General features: G+C 42.0%; 1 pseudogene; it reads right to left on the reverse strand.

Moving 5' to 3' along the window:
• Positions 1 to 4,465: 4,465 nt before the first annotated feature.
• LOC110260039 (suppressor of cytokine signaling 2 pseudogene) lies at positions 4,466 to 5,319 on the reverse strand (annotated as a pseudogene).
• Positions 5,320 to 8,601: the final 3,282 nt, after the last annotated feature.

Raw genomic sequence — 8,601 nt, forward strand, 5'->3', positions numbered from 1 at the left:
CCAGATAAGCCATATACTAAATGTTTTAAAAAGACAAATCTACAAACTCTGACCTACAGTCCAGCTCCCTGTTTTTGTAAATATATTTCTCTTGGAAGCTAGGTTCAAATTAGCTTAAGAAAAATACTACAGAATCTTGCAAGTGTAGACCCTATCTTTATTTAAAATTTTGATACTTTTCACCATCTTTTGCTGGTGTTTCAGCTGAAAGTCTTTTTTTTTTTTTTTTTGGTTGTTTTTGTCTTTTTAGAGCCACACCCGCAGCATATGGAGGTTCCCAGACTAGGCATGGAACCGGACCTGTAGTTGCCGGCCTACACAAAGCCACAGCAACGCCAAATCCGAGCAGCATCTTCGACCTACACCACAGCTCGCGGCAACACTGGATCCTTAACCCACTGAGCCAGACCAGGGATCGAACCTACATCCTCATGGATACTAGTCGGGTTTGTTAACCACTTTGCCAATGCAGTAACTCCTGAAAGGTATGATTTTTTTTTTCATTTTCATTTATTTAATAAATTTATAGTTGATTTACAACACTGCGTTAATCTCAGGTATAAAGTAATTCAGATAGAGATATATAGATACATACTTTTTCAGATTCCCACTCAGTGCCATCATTGCATCTTAAAGTTGATGTGTCGTTTTAGTGGATAATTCAGATTGGTTCACTCCATCTGTACTCTACCCTCCTCCAGGGTACCTCCTTTTCCTGGAGAGGCAAGAACACTAAAATCTACAGTTCCAGCTCCTTTGCAGATACTGCTCTGGAGGTGAATTAGCTTCCACCAATTAGACATAGTCACGTGAGATCTGGAAGGCAGAAGTGAGGCAAATGCTACTTTCCTGTTCCTCTTGCTTATTATTCTGCTGTAGGCAAGGTCCTAGGAATGTGTTTTTCTTTCTTGTTTGTTTGTTTTTACAGCAGCACCTTTGGTGTTCCTTCCACAGCTTCCTGAAATTTGGGGTGCAGTTACTTGGCAACAGGAGCTATGTTGGATTCCTGAACCCTGGAATACATCCATGGTGTTGTGGTCTTAATAATTCCATGTAGTGGACTCAGGGGATAGTTTCCTGGTGAGTCAGTTCTGTATTGTTCTAGGAGTCGCTACTGAAGTCTCAGCCTAGAACTGCTCCTTCAGCCCTTTCAAAGATTTTTCTAAGCATATAAATCTGTATAATGAATCCTCATGCTTAAAATACTTCCAATGGGTTCTGCTTCCTGGTACTGAACCCTGGCTGGTACAATCAGTAAGATTTCAGAGAATAATAATATAGTGAAAAGATCTGCCTGGACCTTCATGTTCCAATCCAGGTTTTCTGATTACCTCAGTGGTTCTTCATTGTGATTCCAACCTTGACATGCAGAGCTCAAAACCAGTAGCCATTTACTTTACTACTTATCCTGATCTGAACTTTGTTCCAAGTTTCTCAGCATCTGCCGTAACCTCCCCTCTGGAACTGATTGACTACAGTTGTGACTCAGTTTCTGATTTTTGACCAACACCCTGGAAGGTGAATTCCTGAACAGAAGTTGAGAACACTGCCTGGATCTCTGACCCCTGCAAATGCTTCAGGCTGGAAACCAACTCAGAGGCCAAAAATCAAGAATAATGAAGACATGGGACACAAGACAGCAACTAAGCAGATGTCCAGTAAAAAACAATGCCAAGGTGTGGCAGACCTGTCTCCAAAGGACGTCCTTCAGTGGACCCCAAGGAGTATGTATTCGAGAATAAAGGAGTTTCCGTCGTGACTCAGTGGTTAACGAATCTGACTAGGAACCATGAGGTTGCGGGTTTGATCCTGGCCTCGCTCAGTGGGTTAAGTATCTGGTGTTGCTGTGAGCTGTGGTGTAGGTCGAAGACGCGGCTCGGATCCTGCGTTGCTGTGGCTCTAGCGTAGGCCAGTGGCTATAGCTCCGATTGGACCCCTAGCCTGGGAACCTCCATATGCCATGGGAGTGGCCCAAGAAATGGCAAAAAAAAAAAAAAAAAAAAAAAAGAATGAGAACAGAATGCACTGCATGCCGTAGATGGGGTAAAGAAGGGACATAGCTCTTTTCTGTAGGGAAAAAGAAAGGCCATTAGAATCTGCAGGAAAAACAGAAAATTTCAGAAGAAAGCCACAGTCCAGGTATGAAGCAAACTAAAATGTGGCTTTTTTTTTTTTTTTTTGTCTTTTTGCTATTTCTTGGGCCGCTCCCTCGGCATATGGAGATTCCCAGGCTAGGGGTCCAATTGGAGCTGTAGCCACCAGCCTACGCCAGAGCCACAGCAACGTGGGATCCGAGCCGCATCTGCAACCTACACTACAGCTCACGGCAATGCCAGATCGTTAACCCACCGAGCAAGGCCAGGGACCGAACCCGAAACCTCATGGTTCCTAGTCGGATTTGTTAACCACTGCACCACAACGGGAACTCCTGGCTTGATTTTTGAAGAGTTCATGGGATTTAAGATAAAGGACAGTCTCTTAGGTGGCAGAGGGGTAAAAAAGTAAACTCATGAAGGAGGAAATGTCACAGCACAGCACCTGCCTGAATAATATTTAAATAGTGATGATAAAGCAAATGTTGCTTACTGCCGTTCAAAGTTTGAAATCAGTTACAGATAAAACACTGTATTTATATATAGCTTCAGGACAGAGTGCAGTTGTCATTAACCTTGATGTCAAAAAATTAAAAGATGGAAAGCAAAAGTGAAGCTGACAGAGGTTGGGTAGAAGAAGAGGAGGAAAGAAGGATGTGATGAGGGCTTCATCTTTAAAAAGGTGATAAGCAAGGAAAGGAATTAATCTAATTTTAAGTTACAAAGACTTCCAATTGAATATCTAAAGATAATTCAACTACTAAAAATGGGGAGAAGGGAAAATAGCTTAAGTAGTTAAGTTCTAACCTTTCAAAGGTAGGAATAAATGTCTACAATTAATACATCAAAAAACATTAACATAGGAATATTATTCAGGGTTATAAAGATGACTACCTGGAAAACAAAACAAATTGAGTTGCCTCAGAGAAGCAGTTCTGCGATGAGTGGAAAAGGAATGGCAGGAGGTGGCTGTGGTATTTCATTATAAGTCCTCTTGAGTTCCTGTTGCGGCTCAACAGTAACAAACCCGAGTAGTATCCATGAGGAAGCACATTCAATCCTTGGCCCTGCTCAGTAGGTTAAGGATCTGGCATTGCGGTGAGTTGTGGTGTAGGTCTCATACATAGCTCAGATCTGGCATTGCTATGGCTGTGGCACAGGCCTGCGGATACAGCTCCAATTTGACCCCTAGCTTAGGAACTTCCATGTGCCACACATGCGGCCCTAAAAAAAAAAAAAAAATCCTCTGGAGTGGCTTTTTTTTTAAAGTCAGGTTTTCATTTTCCTTTTTTTGTCGTTTTAGGGCTGCACCTGTGGCATATGGAGGTTCCCGAGGTAGGGGTTGGTTGGAGGTATGACTGCCAGATTACACCACAGCCACAGCAACGTCAGATCCAAGCCACATCCTCAACCTACACCACAGCTCATGACAACATTGGATCCTTAACCCACTGAGCAAGGCCAGGGATCGAACCTGCAACCTCATGGTTCCTAGTCAGATTTGTTTCCGCTGTGCCACAACGGGAACTCCAAAGTCAGGTTTTTTTTTATTTAATACTATCTAATCAAATAGTAACAGCAGTAAATAAACACTTTGAAAAACAGGCAGGTATCCCCCCTATATCTGGAAGAAAATTGAATCAAAGTATTCTACATGGCAGAAGGGAGACAACTGCTAATGTACACGGTAGACCACTTGGAAATTTCTAAAGTCATTTCCAAAGAATCAATGGCAACAACGTTGTGGGACACAGCTGCTTCCCAGGGTAAGACGTCTCTATCTACATGGTTTTATTAACAGGGATTGAGTTGCACCTGTGAAGCATGACATTCTTGTCTTTACCCTTAAAGGAAAAGTCTTTTCCGTGTGCACCAGTGTGAAATAGTTCTGAAATAAGGCTCCCTTGAAATGGATTACTACAGTACTTATTCACACAATAGAGTTCATACATGTAGTAAAAAGACAAACGCAGGATTTCATGGTCACTTTTTCGGTTGATTTGGTTAATTGCATAAAATGAAGGATAAATACTCACAAGCATATCTGTGTAACTAATCTCCTAAGTACATCAGAACGCAAAATACCAAATCTCCTAAAATAGACTGATCACCGGGCAAACAAAATTGAACTTAAGCCTATGTCAGTTTGGTTCCTTCCACTTCTTCTGCACTCCCAAGTGGCGCTCCTTCTCTACTACCAGCGCTGGGACCTTCCTCTTAGCAGAAAGGAGCCTCAGAAAGGCAGAGTCCTGATCAAATGTTCCTTCAGCCTTTCCTTGGGACATTTTATTTTTACCTGAAAAGGATCAACTAGCCTCAGTCAATCTTAGGAAGGGAAGTATCACCCAGGTGAAAACATTTTGGGGAACTTTTAGTACCTAGCTACCTTGCCACATGTTTAAAGTAGATTGACTTCAGCTATCCAGAGAGGACACTCCAGTTTTGGTCCTCTTTTACATAGCTGCATTCGGAGATACTCCATAGGAGGCATGTTTAGAAAAAGAGAAACACTTATACCTGGAATTTATATTCTTCGAAGTAATCTTTTAGTCTTGTTGGTAAAGGCAGTCCCCAGATAGTGCCCACATTTGATAATGGTGAGTCCACAGAGAAGCTGCAGTGGTGGTGCTGATGTGTAGAGCAGCTTAGTCAGATAAATGTGAACAGTGCAATTCCCGGGGGGACTTCTGGGCCCGTCCGCTTATCCTTGCACATCCGAACATAGTAGTCGATCAAATGAACCACACTCAAATTGTTTAAGCTTGGACTTGAAACATATGATGAGAGTCCAGTCTGAATTTCCTGTCTTGGTATTCGATGCAAGATTAGTTGGTCCAGCTGATGTTTTAACATTGTTAGTAGGTAGTCTGAATGCGAACTATCTCTAATCAAGAAAGTTCCTCTGGTGCCTCTTTTAATTTCTCTTTGGCTTCATTAGCAGTCATACTTCCCCAGTACCAACCTGTGTGACTAAGCTCCCGCACGGCTTTCGCTTGTGGCGCCGCCTCCCGCCTCCATGGACACAGAGGTCCCCCACTGGCTCTGCGTCCCTTCTGGGCCATTCCCATTCCCCGGAGGGCTCGAGGCACCGCAGGGTCATGAGAGAAGGGTCACCGTGGCAGACAGGTGGCCACCTGAGCTGAGGTCAGAGAGTGGATTGGCTAATTTTTTTAACTAAACATTAATTTCTTAAAACAGCTAATAAAAACCATTTGAAAATAGGTAACTTTTGCTCTAAGCACATAAAATGTGGGGAAAACTGCCATTAAACCTACAGTATTTTATTTCGTTTATTTTTTATCTTGCTTTTTAGGGCCGCAACCATGGCATATGGAGGTTCCCAGGCTAGGGGTCTAATGGGAGCTGTAGCTGCTGGCCTATGCCTCAGCCACAGTAATGCAGGATCCCAGCTGCATCTGCAACCTACACCACAGCTCCCCGCAACCCTGGATCCTTGACCCACTGAGTGAGGCCAAAGATCCAACTGCAACCTCATAGTTCCTAGTCGGGTTAGTTTCCACTGAGCCAGGACATAAACTCCAAATCTACAGTATTTTAGAATACAGTTCAACAAGTTTCAACAATTGAAACTTGAAATGTTTCTAAAAAATATTTTTTTTCTTTTACCACTGCTTTCGCAAATTATCACCTGTTTCTCACTCTAGAGCTTTCTAGACACAAGATAGTCAACGAGTATAACGCATTACACGTTATTTTCAAGCCAATCAGATGACCTTAGGTTTTGCCACAGATTGAGGAAAGTTTTGTGGAGAATTCCTTTCCTAAAAAGAAAAAAAAAAAACTAAGTAGTGTACAGGAACTCAGCAGTTCGTAGCTTGGTTTTATCAGGGACCATGGATATACCTTCAAGCTTACACTCCCTGAAGCGTGGAACTGTGAGTGTAATCACATTTTTAAAGAACTAAGATTTGTTTACTTTTAGAGATACTATTACAGTGCCAACTTCGCTTATTTCTATGTGATGAATTTGATTTGCACACTGTTGAACATTTGAACTTGAGAAATATAAGCCACAATGGACTCTGATTTCTTAGATAAGGTAAATGGAATCTTTAGCACTGTAGTTCAGCGGTATTTTCAACTAACTTATGACTAGCAGAACAAACATGATTCACTATTTTTAGCTTAGGGAGGTCTATCTTAAACCAAACATGGCTGATAAAAATGTGAAATCTAAGCTTCTAGGATTTCTCTTCAGTTAACCAGATGGCACGCTTATGATGTGCCTATAAAATCTTTCCATTCTTTTCAAATAAAAAGTTAGTTTTCACTTTCCATTTTAGGATGATGTACTCTTAGTTTCTTTCCAAGTGAGGAAAAATGTCCAGGCTACATTAGACACTAAACTATCCCAAGTCCTGGGATTCCTGGTACTTAGGAAAATCTAAGGAAAATGTCACCTACCTTCCTCTTCCTTGCCCTCACCTTCTCATATCTTCATGTAACCTGAGCTTCTTATCTATCCTTATAAATAAGAGCAAACACATATATATGCCTTATTATATGCCAGGCACCAGGCTAAGTTCCTGCACATTTATTTAAATTCAATTGTTTTCCACTCTATTGAGGTGTAATTGATATACAAAAAGTACACATATTTAAAGTATATTAATTTGATAGGTTTTCACATATGCATAAAACTGTGAAACCATCACCATGATCAAGGCACTGAATCTATCAAAAAAATTTTTTTTGGTCTTTTTAGGGCCGAAACTGAGGCATATGGAAGTTCCCAGGCTAGGGGTTGAGTCAGAGCTATAGCTGCCAGTCTACACCACAGCCAAAGCACCATCAGATCTGAGCCATATCTGTGACCTACACCAGGTCTGTGCCATATCCTGAACCCACTGAGCAAGGCCAGGGATCAAACTTGCGTCCTCCTGGTTACACTAGTCAGGTTCCTTACTGCTGAGCCACAATGGTAACTCCAAAACTTTTTATTTTGACTTAATTTCAGACAGAAAAACTGCAAGAATTGTATGGAGTTCTGGGATATCTTTCACCCAGATTCACAACTTGTTAGCACTTTATTACATTTGCTTCTCCACCTACCCTCTGTGTGTGTGTCTATAGTACATAACTTTTTTCTGAATTAGATAAGAATGTTACATTACACAATTTTACCTCTAAATACCTCAGTGTGGTATTTTTTCTAAAATCAAGGAAACTGATGTTATTATACTATTATCTAATCTACAGATATTCAGATTTCACCATTTGTCCTAAAAACGACCTTTTTTTTTTGCTATTTCTTGGGCCGCTCCAGCGGCATATGGAGGTTCCCAGGCTAGGGGTCGAATCGGAGCTGTAGCCACCGGCCTATGCCAGAGCCACAGCAACGCCAGATCCCAGCCGCGTCTGCAACCTACACCACAGTTCATGGCAACGCTGGATCCTTAACCCACTGAGCAAGGGCAGGGATCAAACCCGCAACCTCATGGTTCCTAGTCAGATTCGTTAACCACTGTGCCATGACGGGAACTCCAAAAAACGACCTTTAAATAAGAAAAAAAATCCAAGGTGAATGTGTGCATTCAATTGTCATGCTTCTTTATCATCCTTTAGTCTGGCATAGTTTCTCATTCTTTTTTTTTTTTTTTTTTTTTGTCTTTTGTCTTTTTGTCTTTTGTTGTTGTTGTTGTTGCTATTTCTTGGGCCGCTCCCGCGGCATATGGAGGTTCCCAGGCTAGGGGTTGAATCGGAGCTGTAGCCACTGGCCTACGCCAGAGCCACAGCAACGCAGGATCCGAGCCGCATCAGCAACCTACACCACAGCTCACGGCAACGCCGGATCGTTAACCCACTGAGCAAGGACAGGGACCGAACCCGCAACCTCATGGTTCCTAGTCGGATTCGTTAACCACTGCGCCACGACGGGAACTCCAGTTTCTCATTCTTTGTAGTAAATGACATTGACATCTTTTATCTAAAAAAATTTTTTGTATGGCTATATCTGCAGCATATGAAGTTCCCCAGCCAGGGAATGACTCTGAGCCACAGCTGCCAGGTCAGGGATCAAACCCACGTCTCTGCAGTGACCCGAGTCACTGTAGTCAGGTACTTAGCCACGGCCCCACAGTGGGAACTCTAACATTGTCATTTTTGACAAGTACAGGCCACTGGTGTTATAGACTGTTCCTCAGTTTGGATTTGTGTGACGGTTCCTCGTGGCTGGATTCAGGCTAAGCAATCGGGCAAGACCACCACACACATGATGTCAGTGTTTTATAAGACATATGACATTTTCCCCATTTATTAGTGATACTACCTTTGACATTGGTTAAGGTGGTAACAGCCAGATTTCTCTACTGTCGAATTACTAGTTTACCCTTTTTAGTTAATAGGTATCTTCTAGAGAGAGATTTTGAGACTGTGAATATTCTGTTATTCCTCAAACTTTTACCCACTAGTTTTAACATCCACAATTACTACTATGATGATTTCCTATTTTTTATCATTTCTTCTACATGGCTTTGTACCTTAAAAA

This window comes from Sus scrofa, chromosome 3 (assembly GCF_054392235.1).
Source record: "Sus scrofa isolate SSC_HxYL_T2T_F1_AM1 chromosome 3, Sscrofa_HxYL_maternal_Yorkshire_Landrace_v2.0, whole genome shotgun sequence".
Lineage (NCBI taxonomy): Eukaryota > Metazoa > Chordata > Mammalia > Artiodactyla > Suidae > Sus > Sus scrofa.